The sequence below is a fragment of the Protopterus annectens genome, chromosome 4.part0, assembly GCF_019279795.1.
Source record: "Protopterus annectens isolate FY-2018-M chromosome 4.part0, PAN1.0, whole genome shotgun sequence".
Classification (NCBI taxonomy): domain Eukaryota; kingdom Metazoa; phylum Chordata; order Ceratodontiformes; family Protopteridae; genus Protopterus; species Protopterus annectens.
In genome coordinates, this window is record NC_056733.1 from 1,456,044,862 (window position 1) to 1,456,065,522 (window position 20,661).

The window sequence follows — 20,661 nt, forward strand, 5'->3', positions numbered from 1 at the left end:
AGGCCCTGACCACAACGTGCCTTGGTGGCGATTTTGTGCTAAATTTAATCGACGCATGATTAGACTGTATATTTTTGCTTCTAAATATTTTGGCTCAAGATTTAGCTGTCCAGAAATGTCTTCTGTTAGCAATCAGACTACCGGAATACCTAAAATGCAAAGAAAGGCAGACCGTCTAGGTCTAAGCCAGTCGCTGGGACTCTGGCGCTTTCGCAGCCCCCAATACCCGCTACTTCTGATTCGCAGGCCTCTACTGAGACCCATTCGGAGTGTGGTATGCCACGAGATGCTTCAGCTATGGAACCCATAGATGTCTTTACCTTAGATGGGTCTGAAGCTGCTGTGCAGGCACTGGCCTCTGAGGGAGTTTTCAGGCCTACAGATTTGTCAAAAAAGCGATGCCCGGGCCACATGTCCAGGCTGTTCTGCCTAAAAAAGAAAAACAAATCCTCAGTGTCTGAATATTTAATTACTCTGATCCGGGGTAGCCAACCCCCTCCTACGAGGCCTAGGCAAGGCATTGATTATGAATCTTCTGAACAGGATTCTGTTTTCTGACTCTTCTAATGAACAGGATTTGTCTATTCCTGCTTGTCAGGGCTATGATGCAGAGGATTCCATTCCTTCTGCCTCTCCCCCTGAGGATTTTTCTTTTGGGGAAACTACATGCCTTAAGGGAACATTTCCACTGGGAAAGTCAGGATTTCTCCTCTGAATCTAGAGAGACTTGGGGATTTTCTTTTACTTCCTCAGCATAGGCCTTTGGCTATACCTCCTGTTCTAGGCATTGTTTTCAGAATCTAGTATGACTCCTGATTCTCTGCCTCCGGCTCCTTGTAAGTCAGATACTACAGGGTTTCGGACTCCCATAAATTCCTTTTCAAAAAGCCTGTTGCTGATCCTGAAACCATTTCTCGTGGTCCCAAGGGCATTGAGGCCTCTTCTGCCAAAAAGTCCTACTCCTGATAGAGATTCCAGGGTGCTGGATAGATGGGGTAAGAAGGTTTACACGTCTGCAACCTTTGCAATCAGGGCTTTAAACTGTCAGTTTCATATGCGTGAATATCAACAGCATATCATGGGACTAAAACAGAAAATAGTAATCTATCTCTGTGGAAAATAAAGAATTGCATGTTTTATTCAGCTGAACAAGTTGGATAACTTACTTTGCAATGTGGTTTTGATTCCTTGGAGGCCTCTTGCAGGCTGCTGTAACCGGATCTGTGCTAAGGCATGCTTGGCTCAAGAAGCAAACTTTGCCTGACAATGTTAAAGAAAAATTGTTGAATGCCCCTTTACAACAGGGCCGTCTCTTTGGTAATAAGGGTGAAGAAGTGTTAAAGATGGAAGATGAAGCTAAATCTATGCAAACTGAGATTTCTTACAAGTGCAGCCTCCAAGATTTAGTAGGCACTGGCCTACTAAGAACTGGTCCTTTCCAGTCCCCTCGAGAGCTGCTAAAGTCGAATCAAGTCATTCCAAAGTCTCTAGATTTCATTCAGAAGGAACTTTTAGAACAAAACAATGGGGTGCCTCCACCTCCAAATCTGGAAGCAACAAGGCACCTCCCTATGGTAAACAGTCTCAATGACTTCCCTCTACAATCACCAAGCACTTTCCTCTTAGCCGCCCCTTTTGGGGTAAAGCTAGCACTTCATTCACGAAACTGGCAACTTATTACCCAGGACAAATGGGTTTTAAATATAGTATCCAAGGGATACAGATTTCACTTCTACATGTTGCCAATCCCAAATGGATGGCCAGATCTGCCCCCAAATCAGTGGGCAGAGACCCAGAATAATTTGTCCCTCATGAACATGGGGGCTATTCAACCAGTACCAGAAGAGGAAAAGGGACAAGGTTTCTATTCCAGACTTTTCCTGGTACCCAGAAAAGACAAATCATGGCGTCCAATTCTAGTCTTATCCACTCTAAACACATTTCTGGATATACAAAAATTCAAGATGCTGACTCTTAAACAGTTACTACCTATGCTAGGCAAAGATGCCTGGTTGGTAACTCTAGACTTGAGGCGTACCTGCATATCCCAATCGGGGAATCTTGCAGAAGATAGCTCTGCTTCGAAGCAGGCTTTCATTACCTGTTCTCTGCACTTCCCTTTGGCTTATCTACTGCGCCCAGGGTCTTCACAAAGTGCCTGGCACCAGTAATTGCATTTTGCAGGCAAAGAAATATGCAAATCTATCCATACCTGGATGATTGCCTAATTCAGGCAGAAAACAAGGACATTCTTAAGCGTCTGGCGTTTGTAAAAAAGTGTTCTAACTTGTCTAGGGTACACAAAAGAAATCACAACTGGTACCCTCTCAAAAAATTACATTCCTGGGTGCAAGCTTGAATACAACTGCCCAGATGGCTTACCTTATGCCAGAAAAGCAAATACAACTGACTTACTTCAAACAGGTGGCCACAACCCCTGTTATCTGAAAGACGAATTCTGCAGGCCTTGGGGTACATGGCCTCCTGCATTTTTCTAATTCCATATGCAAGACTGCATATGAGGAAACTTTAGTGGTACTTAAGTTTATGGAGTCAGCATTGTCACAGCCTGGAAACAATGATTCCTGGTATTCCTTGCCTGCAACTAGAGTTGCTATTGAGTGCAGAGGCCTGCCACCAAAACAAGGGACTGCCATTCACTCCAAACCCTAACAGGCTCCTCAGACTATGCTTGGGGGGGCTCATCTGGCAGGGAAGTGCATTTAGGGCAAATGAAGCCCAAATCATTTTCACCTACATGGAGGCTAGAAGACCTAGTACTAGAAAATCTTATGCTGACAAATGGAAAAGATTCTGTGCCTGGAACCAATCACAAGGAATAGGCACAGCAATGCCCAATATTCCTCATATTCTGCAATACTTAATTGAAATGCTTCACAAGGGCCTATCCTTTACATCCATAAAAATCCATGCATCTGCCATTTCAGCTCATTACAACACATATAACCTGTCCCCTCTTCTCTCATCCTCTGCTGAAGTAGCATCTCAGAGGGGCCAAAAATTAAGACCTCCCAGGAGAGCACCAACTCTTGCATGGGACCTCAATTTTGTTGTGAAAAAACACTCTCCCTCCTTTTGAGCCAGCTGCTACTGCAGACCTAAAATTTCTTTCCTGGAAAACAGCTTTCCTTTTAGCAGTCAGTTCAGCTAGAAGGATTTAAGAATTACAGGCTCTAATGGCAGTGGAGCCTTTCATTTATCTGGACAGGGTGTCTCTCAGGACCAATCCATCTTTCATGCCTAAGGTGGTGGTATCCAGTGTGGCTCTTGATCAGACCATACATCTGCCAACTTTCTTCCCCAATCCACAGAACAAGGGTGAACGGATTCTGCATTCATTGGATGTGCAGACAACTTGGATCCTATTTAAACAGGACGAAATCTCTAAGAATCTGAACTATTGGTGGCATGTGCTGCAGGGGCAGTGGGAAAGGCTGTTTCAAAGCAGACCATTTCCAAATGGATAAGCCATTGTATTCATTTCTGCTATATGCACTGTGGTAAACCTATCCCCAAGGGGATCAGGTCTCATTCCACCAGGGCTGCATCTACTTCAGCCTTTCTCAGAGGGGTTCCTACCAGAGACCTTCTAGAAGCTGCTACCTGGAGCTCAGTTCCTACATTCACCAAACCTTACCATTTACCTCTCCTAAATCCAGTGCTGGCTCTGCCACTGCTGTCCTTATAGCTGCTCCTAATGCTGTATAAATTCATCCTCCCAACCATAGTTTTGGGAGTCTACCCAAATGTAATGACTGCAACAGTGAATACACTTTTACATCTACATTTATGGTAAGTGTACACAACTGTACTTTTCTTGGAGGACTTAACCCCTCCTTTATGACCAAGATGGTATCTAATGCGACTCTCAACCAGGCTTTACATCTACCCACCTTCTTTCCTAACCCTCAAAACAAGGGAGAAAACATTTTGCACTTACTAGACATGCGCAGACAGCTTCGGTACTATCTGGACTGTACTAAACCCTTCAGGAAAACAGACCCAACTACTTGTCAGCTTTGTCCCAGGGGTAGAGGGGGAGCCCATTTCCAAATGGATATCACACTGTATCCATTTCTGCTACAGATTACATGGGAACCCCTCAAATCCATTTGAACACATTCCACTAGGGCAGCCTCCACTTCCATAGCTTTCCTCTGGGGCGTTCTCACCAGGGACATCCTGGAAGCTTCCACGTGGACTTCTGTCCATACCATTACCACCTTACCTCTATTTTCTAAGGCTAGGGCAGGGTTGGCCTCTGCAGTTCTCAAGGCTTGCTGACCCAGGCCTAGGTCTCTTAGTAATCCTAGCACCCCTCTCCTCAGCTTTGGGAATCCTCCCACAGGTGATTGCAACAGTGAAACGCTAAGAACATAGAACAGTTCTCTACACTTATCATAAATGTAGAGGTTCGAGTATATTCACTGTTACTGTCCTGGATGTTCTTAGTCTCCCATTGCTGCAGTCCTTACATATGGGTAGTCCGCTGTCCACAATCGGCCCGAATACCAAAGGGCTAGAACTGGCGTCTGTCATCGGCGCCCGAGACTGACGTCAGTACGTGCCAGTACAAATGCGCATGACAGACGCCATATCCTCAGTCTTTCTTGCCGCGTGGTCCTAAGCAGAAGCAGCGTTTGCAAGTGCCGTTCAGTGTTCTGGAATTGTCGGTTTTCGAGTTTCAGACCGGAGACCAAGTTGGCTAAGTACCCCGTTGGGGACACTTGTCTTTTTCTTGCCTCAGTATTGACGGATGTCAGAAAGTTAATAACTGTATTTCTTGTGGGAAACAGATTCCTCATAGGGATTACCATTCACTCTGCATTCCTTGTTTAGGGCCTGAGCACGACGTTGTTGGGTGTCGCTTTTGTGCTACTTTTAACAAGCGTACTATTAAACGTCAGTTGGACTGTGCTAGGCTTGTGTTCGGTAAACGTTGTAATTACAACATGCCGTCGGATTCTCAGACGCCTGGTTCTTCTAAGAAACGCTAAGCGAAGCCTTTGCGGTCCAAACAGGATGAGTCGTCCACTCCGGACGCCGGTTCTGTAGAACCACCGACTACTTCAGTGGCTCCTTCTGAAAGTTTACCTGAGTCTCAAGGGGAGCCTTTGTTACTACAGGAAGTGGCTTCTCCTGTGTTAGGCCAGGCTGAGGGTGCTTCTCAGATGTCGGTGGTTCCCTCCCCTCATAGGGTAGTTAGGCCTCCTTCTCAAAGCAAAAGCCATTCTAAGTCTAAGTCTGCCCCTGCTGGTGCTAGTCCCCAGGGTCCAGCTCCTAGGAAGCACATGTTAAAGATGGCTGAAGATTTGATTACTTTAATTAGGGGTTCTATGCCCCCCCCTGAGAAGAGGCCCAGGGTAGAGACAGAGTTGGAGGGTTTGGTTCAGTCTTCCAATGAGTCAGATTCCTCTGTGGAAGAACTTCAGGATTTCCCTCCCTATTCTGATTCTGAGGCTGAGGACACTACTCCCTCTGCGTCCCCTCCAGAAGATTTTACTTTCTCTGAGACTTTGCATTCCTTGAGGGAACATTTCAAATGGGAAGGCCAGGATTATTCTGATTCTCGTAAAAGACTGAGAGAATTCTTGTTTTTGCCTCAGCATAGGCCCTTGGCTATTCCCCCGGTACTGGATGTTGTTCAGGATGTATTTTCTGAGGCTGCCCTTAACCCAGATTCTCTGCCTCCTGCCCCGGTTAAACCAGATGGATACTACAGGGTTCCGGAAGCTCACAAGTACTTATGAGTCCTAGGGCTGATCCAGAAACTATTACTCAAGGCCCCAAAGGTGTTAGGGCTTCTGTGGTTAAGAATCCAGTTCCTCTGGACAAGGATGCTAGGGCCCTGGATAGGTGGGGTAAAAAACTGTATACCTCTTCTACTTTGGCTATGAGAGCTTTAAATTGTCAGTTTCATATGCTCAGGTATCAAAATTATTTGCTGGGCCAATTGAAATGTAAAGTAGATGCAGACAAGCAATGCTGTTATGGGAAACTGCTTTAAGTCTGCACATCACTCTTCGAGCACAGTTTCTGCCGGGAGCACAAAATTCTTTAGCAGATGTTCTGAGCAGACAGATTGTGGATCCTCACGAATGGAAGTTGGACCCTCAGGTATTTCTTCAGTTGACCATGGCTTGGGGAACTCCAGACATAGATCTGTTCGCTTCTCCTCTGAATTTCCAACTGCCACTGTTTTGCACAAGGCTGTTTCATCCAAAAGCCTGGAAAATAGATGCACTATCCTTCAGTTGGAGCAACCTTCACGTGTATGCTTTTCCTCCTTTGCCTCTTCTTCCAAAGGTACTGTTGAAAGTCAGGAGGGACAAACCTTGCATGATCCTTATAGCACCAGATTGGCCTAGTCAGCATTGGTACCCTCTGAGCTTAATTCATGGGATACCTTGGCCATTACCACAGATTCCTCACTTATTGTCTCAGGAAAACAATCATTTTCTCAATGTCAGGGTGCAATCCCTACACCTGACAGCCTGGCGCATTCTGTTTTAAAGGAGGAGGGCCTTCAGCTCCCTCAAGTTTTGGATGTTATTTTGGAAGCCAGGCGGCCTAGTACTCGAAAGGTTTATGCTGATAAATGGGAAGAGATTTTTTCTTTGGAGTTCAGCTAAAGGCTTTGATGTCAAATTGCCTAATTTGAGTTGTACATTGCAATATTTGACTGTTTTATTGGACAAGGGTTTGTCCTTCTCTTCTGTAAAAGTGCATGCTGCAGCTATTTCTGCTCACTATGATTGTGACCCTCCTTTGTTTTCACATCCATTGGTTAAACAGATGTTCTTCATCTCACATTGCTGCAGTCCTTACATATGGGTAGTCCGCTGTCCTCTGTCGGCCCGAATACCAAAGTATTAGGCTGACGTTGGTCAAGGTGCTTAAAACTGACATCAGGACGTCAGGGTACAAAAGCGCATGACCGACGTCATTTCCTCAGTCTTTTTTGCCGCATGGTCCGATGCAGAAGCAGCGTTGCAAGTGCCGTTCGGCGTTCTGAAATTCGGAGTTTCAGACCGAATCCAAGTTGGCTAAGTACCCCGTTGGGGATTATTTTGTTTTTTTCTTGCCTCAGTGTTTTACCGGATGTCAGAAAAAGTGAATAACTGTATTTCTTGTGGGAAACAGATACCGCATAGGGATTATTATTCTTTGTGTATTCCTTGTTTGGGGCCTGAGCACGTCGTTGTTGGGTGTCGCTTTTGTGCTAGGTTCAATAAACGCACTATTAAGCAAAGGTTAGATTGTGCTAGGCTGGTCTTTGGGAAGCGGTGCAATTATAATATGCCGTCTGATTCTCCGGCGCCCGCTTCTGCGAAGAAGCGCAAAGACAAAGCAGTTAAACCCAGGCAAGATGAGTCGTCCGTTCTGGACGCCGGTTCTTTAGAGGCTTCAGTGGAACCGACGGAGACTTCTCTGGAGTCTCAGGGGGAGACTTTGATTTTGCAGGAGGTGGTCTCTCAGGAGGCAGTTCAGGCTGATGGGGCTTCTCAAGTTACTGTACTCCCCTCTCTTCCTAGGGTGGTTAGGCCTTCTCCTTCTGTTTCCAAGGCTTCTCCCAGAGGCAGGCCAGTTTTAGCTTCTGTTGGTGTCACTCCTAGTTCAGCAGGGTCTGTGCCTAAGAAGCACATGCTTAAAATGGCAGAAGATTTAATTACTCTGATTAGAGGATCTATGCCCCCTCCTGATAAGAGGCCTAGGGTGGAGCCAGAGTTGGGAAGTTTTGAGCAGGCTTCGGATGTTTCAGAGTCTTCGGCTGAAGACTTGCAGGAGTACTCTCCTTATTCTGATTCTGATGCAGATGATTCCACTCCTTCTGCTTCTCCTCAAGAGGATTTTTCTTTTTAAGAGACTCTTCATTCTATGAGGGAACATTTTAAGTGGGAAGGTCAGAACTTCTCTGATTCTAGGAAAAGGCTTAGGGAGTTTTTGCTATTACCCCAGCATAGGCCTTTGGCTATACCCTCTGTTCTGGATGTTGTGGAAGATGTGTTTGCAGAGGCTTCACTTAATCCTGATTCTCTGCCTCCTGCTCCTGTTAAGCCGGATGGGTATTACAGGGTGCCTGAGGCTCACAAATATCTTTATGAGTCCTAGGGCGGACCCAGAAACTATTAGTCGGGGACCTAAGGGTGTCAAGGCCTCTATTGTAAAAAATCCGGTTCCTCTAGATAAAGAAGCCAGAGCTTTGGATAGATGGGGAAAGAAGGTCTATACATCTTCTACCTTAGCTATGAGGGCTTTGAATTGCCAGTTTCATATGTTGAAATATCAAAACTTTCTTCTTTCTCAATTGAAGTCTAAGGTGGATGCTCTGGCGGAAGGCATTGAGTGTAAAGAATTGCAAGATTTGGTGCATGTCTCTGAACAGGTGGGTAAGCATTCATTACAGTGTGGTTTTGATGCTGTGCAGGCCTCGTCTAGGGTGGCTGCCACTGGCTCAGTTCTTCGTGAGGCACGCATGGTTGAAGGATCAGAATTTATCTGACCATGTTAAGACAAGGATTTTGGATGCTCCTTTGCAGTCTGATGTGTTTGGTTCACCTGTGGAGTCAGTCTTGAAGAAAATGGAAGACAAGGCTAAGTCTATGCAGACTGTTAAAGATTTTTTGCAAGTTCAGCCTCCGAAGTTTAGTAGGAATTGGCCTGCTAAGGGGTGGACGTATCCTTCTTATGATTCTCAGTCTAGGGTAGATCTAGACGTGGTAGGGGCAGAGCTCAGAGTTCTTTCAGGCCTAGAACAGGGAGTTCCCCTGCACAATCTTCGGGTGAGGGTAAGGGCCAGTCCTTTCGTAAACGGGCCCAATGACCTACTTTTTCAGCTGCCAGATCCTTCTTGCCTGGCAGCACCTTTGGGAGGAAGGTTAGCACTCTTCAAGGAAAATTGGATGTTGGTTACCCAAGACAAATGGGTATTGGATATCATACACCAGGGTTACAAGTTTTATTTCCATACCTTGCCTCCTTTCAAAGGCATGCCGGACGTTCCTCCTCAGCAAAGACTAGAGGCTCGCAAACAAATTTCTCTACTACTTCAAATAGGGGCCATACAACCGGTCCCTCTGCCAGAAGTGGGCCTAGGATTTTATTCTCGGCTGTTTCTAGTACCAAAGAAAGGAAACACGTGGAGACCAATTTTGGATTTATCCATCCTCAACACATATCTGGACATTCCCAAGTTCAAAATGTTAACGTTACAACAGCTTTTACCTCTGCTGGGCAAAGATCACTGGATGGTGACCCTGGATCTCAAGGAGGCTTACCTTCATGTTCCTATCAGGCCCAGTTGCAGGAAGTATCTGCGTTTTCGGGCTGGGACTTCACATTATCAGTTCTCTGCATTGCCCTTTGGCTTATCTACTGCGACCAGAGTGTTCACGAAGGTTCTGGCTCCAGTGGTAGCTTTTTTCAGGCCAAGAGGAATACAGATCTATCCTTATTTGGACGATTGCCTGATACTGGCCCAAGAAAAGGACGAACTTCATCATTTACAGTATGTGATGGCAGTGTTAAGATGCCTGGGGTATTCTGTGAACGAAATAGTCCAGTCTAGTACCCTCTCAGGACATGTGCTTTCTGGGTGTGAGACTGAATACAGCATCCCAGATGGCCTTTTTGACCCCGGACAAACAAAATCTTTCTCTTTACTTCCATCAGTTGTCTCATCAGTCCAGGCTGACTGCAAGGACAGTCCTTCAAGCCTTGGGGTTCATGGCATCTTGTATTCTGGTACTTCCCAATGCCAAACTGCATATGAGGAAGCTACAATGGTATCTCAAGAATGTATGGACACAGCACTGCCAAGATTTGGACACTGTCATTCAAATACCTTGCATTCTAAAGGAATTTTTGTGGTGGGCTCAGGAATGTCAGCTAAACAAGGGACTCTGTGACCCGGCCAGAGGCGAGTCAGATTTTAACGACAGATGCCTCAGACAAAGCTTGGGGAGCTCATCTAAATGGAAAATGGGTACAAGACACGTGGCCTGCCAGACTTCAACATCTACATATCAACTTGAAGGAGATGTTAGCAGTCCAATTTGCATTGATAGCTTTCAAGGATTTACTTCTTCCAGGGCAGGTGTTGATTCAAACAGACAACACAACTGTCATGTGGTACATCAACAAGCAAGGGGAACATTCTTATCCTCTATGCAGACAAGCAATGATTTTGTGGGAGACTGCTCTCAGTTTACAGCTAAATCTTCAGGCAAGGTTTCTGCCAGGAGCACAGAACTCCTTGGCAGATGTGTTGAGCAGACAAATTATGGATCCCCACGAGTGGAAATTGGATCCATGTATTTCAGAGATTGACAGTGTTATGGGGAACTCCAGACATAGATCTGTTCGCTTCTCCACTAAATTGCCAGCTGCCAAAGTTTTGCACAAAAAGGTTTCATCCCTCGGCTTGGAAAATGGATGCTCTCTCATTCAATTGGAGCAATCTTCACGTGTATGCCTTTCCACCTCTGCCTCTCCTCCCAAAGGTACTGCTGAAGGTCAGACAGGACAAGCCAAACATGATTTTAATAGCTCCAGATTGGCCGCGACAGCACTGGTACCCATTACTGAGAAGTCTGGTACAGGAGCCTCCATGGCCTTTGCCTTCGATTCCTCACCTGCTGTCTCAGGAGAACAGTCATTTACTCAGTCAAACTTCATTCTCTACATCTGACAGCCTGGCATATTCTGTTTTAAACCCTGGAGGGTCTCAGCTTCCGCAACAAGTTTTGAATGTTATTTTGGAGGCCAGAAGGCCTAGTACAAGGAAAGTTTACGCAGATAAATGGAGGAGATTTTTATTTTGGAGTACTGCAAAGGACTTTGATGTTTCTAAACCTAATTTAAGTGTTGCGCTTCAATACCTTACTGAGTTATTGGACAAAGGTTTGTCCTTCTCTATAAAGGTTCATGCTGCAGCAATTTCTGCTCACTATGACTGTGACCCACCATTATTTTCTCAGCCTTTGTTTAAGCAATTCCTTAGAGGGCAAAAATATAAGACCCCACGTAGAGCTCCTACTCCTGCTTGGGATCTCAATTTTGTGTTGGAGAAACTCACTCTACAACCTTTTGAGCCTGCAGCATCGGCAGAGTTGAAATATTTATCTTGGAAGACTGCTTTTTTGTTGGCCATTACCTCTGCGAGAAGGGTTTCTGAATTACAGGCCCTTATGGCAGTTGAGCCTTTCTTAATTTTCCACAAGGACAGGGTGTCTTTGCGTACTAACCCTTCTTTTATGCCTAAAGTGGTTTCTAGTGTGGCTTTAAACCAAACTATTCATTTGCCTACTTTTTATGCAAACCCCCAAAATAAAGGGGAAAGGATTTTGCACACTTTGGATATACACAGACAGTTGCGATATTACTTGAGCAGAACTAAAGGGTTCAGGCAGTCTCAGCAGTTTTTCTTTTGCTTTGGGTTCTCAGGGCAAACCTGTTTCAAAACAAACTATTTCTAAGTGGATTGGTTTTTGTATTGCTTTCTGTTATTCCCATCATGGTAAGGAGATTCCAGCTGGGATTAGGCCTCATTCCACTAGGGCTACTGCCACTTCTACAGCTTTTTAAGGGGTGGCTACTAAAGATATTTTGGAAGCAGCTACTTGGAGTTCAGTGCATACTTTCTCTAAGCATTACCACCTTCCACTTTACTCTAAATCTAGGGCTGGATTTGCAACTGCAATTTTGCAAGGCATGTTGGCAGCTCCTAATTCTTTATAGTTTTGCCATCCTCCCTTACCTCTGCTTTGGGATTCTACCCATATGTAAGGACTGCAGCAATGTGAGATGAAGAACATAGTACAGTTTTGTACCTACCATAAATGTAGATGTTCAAGATCCACATTGCTGCAGTCCACTTACCCTCCTCCTTCCCTCTGTTGAAGGTGGTGGTGTGGTTTGTGTTGTACATATTGTAAATATGGTTAGTGCAGGTGGTTGGTTAGGTTTTGCTGGTTTTTGGCTTTGGCCTTTCTTGTTAGGGCCTTCTGACATCTGGGGCAAGAAAAGACTGAGGAAATGACGTCGGTCATGCGCTTTTGTACCCTGACGTCCTGATGTCAGTTTTAAGCGCCTTGACCGACGTCAGCCTAATACTTTGGTATTCGGGCCGACCGAGGACAGCGGACTACCCATATGTAAGGACTGCAGCAATGTGGATCTTCGAACATCTACATTTATGGTAGGTACAAAACTGTACTTAGAGGGGCAAAGAATATAAGACCCCCACGAAGAGCTCCTACTCCTGCCTGGGATCTTAATTTTGTTTTGGAAAAGCTGACTCTGCCTCCTTTTGAACCTGCAGCTAAAGCTGAATTGAAGTTGTCTTGGAAGACTGCTTTTTTGTTGGCTGTTACTTCTGCTAGAAGGGTATCTGAATTACAGGCCGTCATGGCAGTGGAACCTTTTCTGATTTTTCACAAGGACAGAGTTTCCTTACGTACTGATCCTACTTTTATGCCTAAAGTGGTTTCTAATGTGGCATTGAACCAATCTATACATTTGCCTACTTTTTATGCTAACCCCCAAAATAAAGGGGAAAAAGTTTTGCATTCTTTGGATGTACATAGGCAGTTAAGGTATTTGAGCAGAACCAAAGAGTTCAGAAGATCAACAATTTGTTTCTTTTGCTTTGACTTCACAAGGGAAAGCTGTCTCGAAACAAACTATTTCCAAGTGGATTGGCCATTGTATTGCTTTTTGTTACACTCATCATGGAAAGGATGTTCCAGTTGGGATCAGGCCTCATTCTACTAGGGCTACGGCCACCTCTACTGCTTTTTTGAGAGGGGTAGCTACTAAAGACATTCTAGAAGCAGCTACTTGGAGTTCTGTACATACCTTTACAAAGCATTATCATTTACCTCTTTATTCTAGGTCTAGGGCTGGGTTTGCCACTGCAATCTTACAGGGCATGTTAGCAGCTCCTAATGCTGTTTAGTTGGCCAGACTCCCTTTTTTCCGTTGCTCTGGGATTCTACCCATATGTAAGGACTGCAGCAATGGGAGACTAAGAACATAGTACAGTTTTGTACCTACCATAAATGTAGATGTTCGAGGATCTCCATTGCTGCAGTCCAATTTTCCCTCCCTCCTTCCCCCCTTTTTTTAGGTTGGGTTTTGGGTGGTGTTTTTTGCATTCTGGCGTCTGAGGCAAGAAAGACTGAGGATATGGCGTCGGTCATGCGCATTTGTACTGGCACGTACTGACGTCAGTCTCTGGCGCCGATGACCGACGCCAGTTCTAGCCCTTTGGTATTCGGGCCGATTGTGGACAGCGGACTACCCATATGTAAGGACTGCAGCAATGGAGATCCTCTAACATCTACATTTATGGTAGGTACAAAACTGTACTTTTCCCTCCCTCTGTCCCCCTTCTGTCTTTACGGAGACATTGCTGTTTCACTTGGTCATTAGTGACTAAATTGACTGCAGAGTTCTTGCTCCTGGGGGGTGAATGGCCTAGTTTGTGGTGGGACAGTGATAAACAAGGGAGTCTGTGTGATAAAAAAAACTTGGGACTGGAGGGTGTGTTAATTTTACAGGATGGTCCTGTGTTGAGGGTAGTTATGATTTGGGGAAAAGATTTGCTACCATAAACAGTGTCAGTGAAGTGCAAAAGAATGTATTTTGCCTACATAACAGGGGGAAGCACAGTGCTTTAAAATGAGCCTCCTAAATAAAGTATGATTTGGATACAGGAAATCTAAGTGAAGATGTAAAACAATTACATCAGTATTTACAACTCCATGATCATTTTGTGGTTTAACAGATTTTAATATTTGCTTTTGTTTACCAGAAAGGTCTGGGTGGGTTACATTGTATATTTTTGCAGAGGCTCAGGAAAGAAAGCTGAAAGGAAGCTGCAAGAGGTATTGGATGAATTATGTAATGGTGTTTAACAAAGATGTTCTTCGTGTTTCACTGTTGCAGTCATTACATTTGGGTAATCTGGCAGGATGCCCTCAGTCGGCCTGAATTTCAAAGTCTTGGGTCCTGCGTCGGTTGCTGTCTTCTCTACCATCAGGTCGTCAGGGGTATAAAACATGCAGCAGACGCCATTTTCTTAAGTCTTTCTTGCCGTGCATTGCCCGAAGCAGTTCACAAGCACCGATCGGCCGACTACTGAAATATTAGAGTTTCAGAACCGAAGCCTTCAAGTTAAGTATCTTGTTGAGGAAAATTTTTTCTTGCTCCATACCGATATCAGTTAATTATATTACTTGTGGGAAGCAAATACCTCGCATTGATTTCCTTATGTTCATGGTGTTTCACTATTGCAGTCATTACTCTTGGGTTATACTGCTGGCAGGCTACCCGCAGTCTGCCTGAATTCCAGCGTCTTGGTCTGGCATCGGGGTAAAAGATGCAGCTGACAATTTTCTCCAGTCTTTCTTGCCGCGCGGTGCCCGAAGCAGAAGCACTTCGCACATGCCGGTTGGCGGACTCCTGAGATTTTCATGTTCGAATTTCAGATCCAAAGTCTACTTCTGAGATTTTCATGTTCGAATTTCAGATCCAAAGTCTTCATTTAAAGCCAAGTACCTTTTTTTCTTGCTCCAGACCGATGTCAGTTAATTCTATTTGTTGTGGGAAGCAAATACCTGAAGGACTTCCATTCTTATTGTATTCCTTGCCTAGGCCTTGATCACGACGTAGCTAATTGCAGATTTTGTGCTAGATTTAACCAACGCACTAAGCGTCTGTACGATTTTGCATTTCATTACTTTGGCCGAAGATTTAATTATATGATGTCATCCGATAGCCATCAGACTACCACAATTCACAAATGCAAGGAAGAGGATAGGCACCAGAGGTCCAAAACTGACAACGAGGCTCCTAAGCCAGTTGCTGGTTGTCAGTGAGGCACTTTTGCAGCCTCTGACACCCGCTACCTCAGAGCCACAGGCTGCTTCAGACTCCCACGTGGAGCAGACTATACCTCTAGAAGCTCAAGGTATTCGACACTTGGAAAATATTCCCTCAGTTGAGTCCGGAGCCGCTTAGCATGCACCGGCTTCTGAGGGTGTTTCGAGGCCTACACAGTTGTATATAAAAGACTACAGCGTCAAAGGCAAAGACTAAAGCACCACTAAAGACAAACAAGTGCAGCATGGACAGGCTTCCATGCCTAAAAAACAGATATTCAAAATGACCAAAGACCTAATTACTTTGTTCAGGGGTTTCCATCCCCCTCCTGAGAAGTGGCCTAGGCAAGAGACAGAATATGAATCTTCAGATCAGGCTTCCATTTTCTCTGACTCCTATTCTAACCAAGAATACTCTCTCCCTCACTGTGCGGATTCCGATGCTGAAGAATCTATCCCTTTAGCCTCCCCTCCTGATTATTTTGGGGAAGCCCTACATACCATGAGGGAGCACTTCCACTGGGAGAGCCAAGACTACTCAGAATCTATGAAAAGGCTTAGAGATTTTCTACTACAGTACAGGCCTCTTGCTATCCCTCCTGTTTGACATTGTAGATGTATTTTCAGAGTCTGGCCTGTCCCCCGACTCGCTACCCCTTGCACCTAAGCCAGACAGATACTAGTGTTCCAGATTCACCTGGACTGATGGGGGGGGGGGGGGAGGTTTACACTTCTGCTACCTTGGGTGTGTGGGCTTTAAATTGTCAATTTCATATACTTAAATATCAGCGATACTTATTGTTACTGCTTAAACAGAAAATGTTAAATTCTGAATGTGCAGAAAACAAGGAAATGCAGGATTTATTGCATGCAACTGAACGAGTGGGAAAGCATACTTTGCAATGTGGTTTTGATTCTCTGGAGGCCTCTTGCAGGGCCACTGTTACGGGTTTTGTCATTGGGCGACATGCTTGGTTAAAGGAACAGAATCTGCCTGATCATGTTAAAGCAAAATTATTAATGCTCCATTACAGCATGATACTTTGTTAAAGCAGAAGAGGTTTTGAAGAAAAAGGACAAAGCGAAATCTATGCAGACAGTTAAGTATTTCTTACAGGTGCAGCCACCCAGATTTAGCGGGAACTGGCCTACAAAGAATCGGTCCTTTCCCATGTCAGGCCCCAGAGGCAGATCCCAGCCCCAAGGCTCATACAGGCCTAAACAATGGGGTGCTTCTACCTCTAAAAGCAGAGAAGACAAATTGCAACCATACAGTAAACTCTCCCAATGACTTTCCTCTGCCAGAACCAAGCACTTACCTTTTGGCAGCCCCTTTAGGTGGAAAACTAGCACTTTTTCAGAAAATTGCCACATGATCACCCAGGACAAATGGGTTTGAACAGTGTCTCAGGGCTACAGGTTCCACTTTCATGCCCTGCCAAGGGCAAAAGGTATGCCATTCCTGCCACACAATCAATGGGCAGAGGCACAAAAGCAAGTTTCATCCCTCATGGACATGAGGGCCATTCAGCAAGTACCGCAACAAGAGCAGGGACATGGATTTTACTCTACTTTTCTTGGTACCCAGAAAGGACAAAGCCTGGAGACCAATACTGGACCTGTCTATTCTAAAAACATTTCTGGACGTTCCAAAATTCAAAATGTTGACTGCAGCAGCTACTGCTCATGCTGGGCAAGCAGGCTTGGCTTGTAACTTTGGACCTAAAAGAGGCATACCTGCATGCCCCAATCAGGCAATCTTGCAGAAGATGCCTCAGACTCAAAGCTGACTCAATGCACTACCAATTCTCTGCACTGCCCTTTGGCTTATCTACTGTGCCCAGGGTCTTCAAAATGCCTGGCACCAGTAATTGCATTTTGCAGACAGAGGTATTCAAATATATCCTTACTTGGACTGCCTTATTCAAGCAGAGAACAAGGACATTCTACTAAAGCATCTGGAGTTTTTAAAAAAAAAATTACTAATTTACATAGGGTACACAGTAAACGAAAAATCAAAACTAGTACCCTCTCGAATATTCCTGGGTGCAAGCTTAAATACAACTGCCCAGATGGCTTATCTCATGCCAGACAAAGGCAACTGCCTTCTTACTTCAAAATGTTGGCAACAGAGTTATCTGCAAGAAAAATTCTGCAGGTTTTGGGGTTCATGCATTCTGCTAATTCCATATGCCGCACTGCATGCAAGGGCACTGCATGCAAGGGCACTGCATGCAAGGGCACTGCATGCAAGGGCACTGCATGCAAGGGCACTAGTTACCCTCATTCCTTGCCTGCAACAGTTTTGATGGTGGGCACAGGCTTGTCACCACAGTAAGGGACAGCCATTCACTTTACCTACAGCCAGGCAGAACACTAACAGATGCATCAGATTATGCATGGGTGGCCAACATGGCAGGAAAATGTATTCAGGGCACATGGCCCGCAACCAGATGCATCTTCATATCGGTCAAAAAGAGATGCTAGCTGTTCAGAATGCCCCGACAGCTTTCAAGGATCTACTTCATCCAGGGCAACTACTGATGAAGACTGACAATACTACAGTCATGTGGTAAGCAGGGAGGCACACATTCCTACCACCTCTGCAGATAAGCCATGACTGTGGGACACAGCATTGACTTATCAAGTTCACCTGCAAGCCCATTTCCTGCCAGGAAAAATAAATACTCTGGCAGACTAAGCAGAAACCTCATGGATCCCCACGAGTGGAAACTGGATCCACAAGTCTTCAGCATAACAAGGAAATGGTGATGCCCAGACATAGATCTATTTGCCTCCCCTCACAACTGCCAACTACAGAGATTCTGCACAAGGACTCATCACAAGCAAGCATGGAAAGTGGGTGCCTTATCCTTCAGCTGGAAAAACCTAACAGTGTATGCCTTTCCTCCACTGCCTCTCCTCCCCAAGGTACACGAGAAGCCAAAATGATACTGATTGCCCCAGACTGGCCACGCCAGCACTGGTACCCAATCCTAAAGAACTTGTCTCAAGGCCCAGCCTGGACATTGCCCATTGCCTCAAATTTCTCATTTACTGACCCAACAAAACATTCCGATCCTGCACAGCCAACTCAGGACCTTAAATCTGGCAGCATGGTGGATAATGTAGCCATTCAGAACATTCCCCTCTCCAAAGCTGTGATGGATGTTATTTTGGAAGCCAGGAGGCCCAGTACCAGAAAATCTTATGCAGAAAAATGGAGTTTCTGTGCTTGGAACCAGGAACAAGGAATTGACCACATTTTGTACCAAATATTCCTCAGATTTTACAATACTTAACTGAGATGCTGGATAAAGGCCTATCCTTTTAATCAATTAAGATTATTGCTTCTGCCGTTTCAGCCCATTACAATAAGGAACCACCTATCTTTTCTCATCCTTTAAGGCAGTACCTCAGAGGGGCCAAAAACTTAAGTCCTCCAAGGAGAACACAAATACCTGCATGGGACCTCAATGTCTTGGAAAAATTCACTGCCTCCTTTTGAGTCAGCCTCAACAGCTGATACAAAATTCTTATCCTGGAAAACAGCTCTGCTCCTAGCAATAACCTCTGCAAGACTAGTCTGAGTTACAGGCACTCATGGCTGTGGAACCTTATTTTCCATCCAGACAGGGTTTCTCTGAGGACGAACCCAAAGTTTATGCCCAAGGTAGTGTTCAGTGTGGCCCTTAACCAAAACCATTCACTTGCCTACCTTTTATCCAAACCCACAGAACAAAGGTGAGAAACTTCTGCTTTTTGACATACACAGACAGCTATGCTTGGGCAGAACTAAAGCTTTCAGAAAGACTGAGCAACTTTTAGTGGCATATGCTGCAGGATCACAAGGAAAGGCTCTCAAAACAGACTTTTTCAAAATGGGTAGGTCATTGCATTAGTTTCTGCTACTCACAGCATGGCAAATCAGTGCCTAAGGGCATTAGGCCGCATTCAACCAGAGCAGCAGCCTCCTTCAGAGTACCAACCAAAGACACCTTAGAGGCTGCAACTTGGAGTTCAGAGCACACTTTTACAAAGCACTACCACTTGGCTCTCCTCTAAATCCAGAGCAGGCTTTGCCACTGCAGTTCTGCAGGGCCTCATAGCCTCTTCTAATCTTGTTTAGCCCAGCCACCCATCCTCAGCTTTGGGATTCAGCCCAGGAGTAATGACTGCAACAGTGAAACACGAACATAGTACAGTTGTGTACCTACCACAGAGTGGCTAGAGTGTATTCACTGTTGCAGTCCAGGTTACCCTACCACCATCCCCATTTCTTTTGCTGGGCCTTATCTGTACTTCTCTATTCTGTACAACCTATGTGGTTTATTTGCTTGTAGATTAAGGAAATATTTACTTTAGTGCATGCATGTTTATTGGCATAATTTATTTAGCCTACCCTTTTGGGGGGGGCACCTAACTGAAGAAAATGGCATTTACTGCATCTTATACCCCTGGTGCACTGACTTCAGGGAAGAGGTGACCGCAACAGACGCTGGACCAAGACTTTGGAATTCAGGTGGACTGCGGGTAGCCTGTCAGCAGGATAACCCAAGAGTAATGACTGTAACAGTGAATACACTCTAACATCTACATTTATGGTAGGTACACAACTGTACTTTTCTAAAGAACAGGCAGTGTACAAACTCATTAAAATGGAATAAATAGGAGCCATCACACACTGCTACAAAGTATAGCAAATTATAAGAAATAACATTGTGCATTGCAAGGTATTATTGGAGAAGGTTTGTCAGTATAAGAGTAATATCCCTGAGCAGCAGTGTAGATTATCAAAAATAAGAGTTGAAGTGTTGCTAAGCATCTGTATTCGTACTGATATGAGCTAAGGGATCAGTAATGTATACATTTTCTTAGAATGAAATGGTCACTTCAATAGGATATAAAGAGCCAGTTTAGAATAAACTGTTTAGCAGGTTATTTTTATGCTAGAGATTCACATGTGCAGATTCTAGTATAATTTAGATTGAGGTTGGAATTTGAAAGTGAGGAGATGGTTTGTTTGAATGCTCTCTTTATAAAGAACCCTGAGGTGCGTTGCTGGATTTTGGGATTCTGCTCTGTTCATTTTAATCAAAGTTTCGTTTTGGGTCTGTATTTTATTACTGCAAGCTAGGGGGTTTTGAGAGATGGTGTAGTTGCCACTTAGAGTTGTGTATGTTTGGTGCAACAGGTCTTGCCAGATTAGGTTCTGCAGGGGAATGCATTGATGGGTTTGGGAGATTGGATGCAAATTTGCTTATTTTATTATTGCACTGTTCAAGCTGGTTCATTAATGTAGTTTGAAGATTTGTGGAAAATCAGTGTGTTAACATACCATTGTTTGCAGAGTAGTCTGTGAATACCCTTTTAATATTGGAGTTTTTGATCCTATGTTCGGATCAAATGAACTAAATTGCAGCATGACTAAGCAAATGTGCGTATTGAATTTTGCAAGATTGCAATGCAGTGGAGTTAGGATTTGCAGGGGTTCATTCAAGATTTCATAATATATCCTTATTTTGAAACTGCTTGTGGTATACCCCCCAAATTATTTTTGTTTCCTGTTATTCCATCTAGAGTTGCTTGAATTGCATCTTTAAATGTTCTGATGTTTGTGCATTCCACATCCCATTCAGGGTTTTTGATGAGCCAGAATTTATCCCAGCTGTCAGAGGAAACAAAAGGAAGATGCAATATTTTGAAAACTCCCTCTTTTATGGATACATTTTTATGTCCAGTAGTATGTTTTATT

At 44.6% G+C, this 20,661-nt stretch overlaps 1 protein-coding gene across 1 annotated transcript in view; it reads left to right on the forward strand.

Annotated features, from left to right (window-relative positions):
• ZNF346 (zinc finger protein 346) overlaps positions 1–20,661 on the forward strand; it is a 365,617-nt gene that overhangs the window by 206,010 nt on the left and 138,946 nt on the right. The window lies entirely within an intron of this gene.